This window comes from Notothenia rossii (genome assembly GCF_949606895.1).
Source record: "Notothenia rossii genome assembly, chromosome: 2".
NCBI lineage: Eukaryota > Metazoa > Chordata > Actinopteri > Perciformes > Nototheniidae > Notothenia > Notothenia rossii.
Genome location: NC_136904.1, coordinates 72,246,700 through 72,247,270, shown reverse-complemented (window position 1 = coordinate 72,247,270; position 571 = coordinate 72,246,700).

Below are 571 nucleotides of genomic sequence, written 5' to 3'. Positions count from 1 at the left end.
AATGAGCAACTCTCATAGGAATGAACGAGGCCCTGCCTCCCAGGCTGTATCCAGTTCTTATTATACATCCATGGTCCAAACGGCGGTACTACAATTTCCGTATCAGTCCGTGACGCCACCCTGCCAAGAAATACTTTTTCCCTTTGACTAACATGGGGAAAGAGACGTCTGTAAATCAGCGGATACTTTTTTTTTTAACTAAATAAACTACCCAGTATTAACTATTTTACAGCACTTATTAGAACCATTAGTTTTGTTTGTTGGTCTATTAATGAACTGACTCGTGCTAGTGCTAAGCTCTCAGCCATCTTTATTAATAATCTTGTTCTGGTATTTTACCTTACATCTGGATTTAACCATAGATCACAACTCTGTAGTGACACCTTGTGCTAGGAGTGTGTATCTATCTAATCATCACATCCCCCTTTCTTTGAGGTAATATAAACAAATAATGCAACATACATTTTAACCAAACATTTTGATTTATTTATCATGCCATAACAAACAATCTACTGCCATTAATCATGATGTTATAACTAGCATCCATCCATCCATCCATCTTCTCCCGCTT